Source organism: Suricata suricatta, chromosome 8, assembly GCF_006229205.1.
Source record: "Suricata suricatta isolate VVHF042 chromosome 8, meerkat_22Aug2017_6uvM2_HiC, whole genome shotgun sequence".
Classification (NCBI taxonomy): domain Eukaryota; kingdom Metazoa; phylum Chordata; class Mammalia; order Carnivora; family Herpestidae; genus Suricata; species Suricata suricatta.
In genome coordinates this window covers 206,040-207,403 of record NC_043707.1, presented here as the reverse complement: position 1 = coordinate 207,403, position 1,364 = coordinate 206,040, and positions in this window count along the sequence as shown.

The window sequence follows — 1,364 nt, the reverse complement described above, 5'->3', positions numbered from 1 at the left end:
TAATGCTTTATTTATCTTTGATACAGAGAGAGACAGAGCATGAGAGGGGGAGGGGCAGAGAGAGAAGGAGACACAGAACTGGAAGCCGGCTCCAGGCTCTGAGCTGTCAGCACAGAGCCTGACGCAGGGCTCGAACCCACGAACGTGAGATCTGACCTGAACCGAAGTCGGAGGCTTAACCGACTGAGCCACCCAGGCGCCCCTACATGGATTTTCAAGGACTGGCGTCGGGAGGAGACTCTTTCCAGAGGGGAGGAGGGCAGCTGCCTCTTCCCCTTTATATAAACAGAGAAGTCAATTTCTCCCCCCTCACCTGTTTGTAGGGCCGCTCCTGTAGGAAAAAATTCCACTGGTTCTCTTTGGGTTTCCTGGGGGGTAAGGAACATGCTTCTTATTACAACAGGGTAATTAATAAGAAATCTCATCCAGAACACATCCGGTGGGCATTAGGATGGAATTAGATTTTTAAAACATATGGCCGGTGCGTTTGCACACTGCTGGGGAAAAGTGAGGCTAACTCAATAAATATCACTAGGACTCCAAGTTACCCAAGTGATGAAGAACATGAAATTACCTCCTGACATCACACTGAATCTATTTGAAAAATCGAATTTGAAACTTATATGTTAATATGAAAACTTTAGGGGCGCCTGGGTGGCTCAGTCGGTTGAGCGTCCAGCTTTGGCTCAGGTCATGATCTCACGGTTCGTGGGTTCGAGCCCCGCGTCAGGCTCTGTGCTGATTCTGATTACTTACTTCTGATTCTGTGTCTTACTTCTGATTCTGTGTCTCCCTCTCTCTCTGACCCTTCCCTGCTCGTGCTGTCTCTCTCTGTCTCTCAAAAATAATAATAATAAATAAATAAAAAACAGAAAAAAAATATTTAAAATGAAAACTTTAAAACGGTTAGAAAAAATGGGGGAGACCTCTCGGGAGTAGGGAAAGGTTCCTTAAACAAGACACAAAAAGCACTAACCAAGGAAGATAGATATATTTTTCTACATTAAAATAGAAACCCGTGACTTCAAAGGCACCATAAACGCCAAGTCGCCAACGGCGACATTCACCAGGCACATCGAGGGCAGACACTTCTTACCCTAAACACAGCGCATCGAAACCGTCCGAGAGGCAGCCGCACGGGAACGTCACCCACGGCAAGAGCGGGCGCGTCAGGGGACACGTCGTGGCCCCCAGAACGCGTGGACAGACGCCCAAACCCGACGACTCAGAGTAAAGCCACAGGAGGTCCCACCGCCAAGCCGGGGGCCCACCAGGCCCGCGCGCCGCCCGCCCCCCACGCCAGCCGGCCGCCCGCGCCGCCCGCGGCCACGACAGTGGCTCCGCGACAGCAGCCGGCCGCGGGG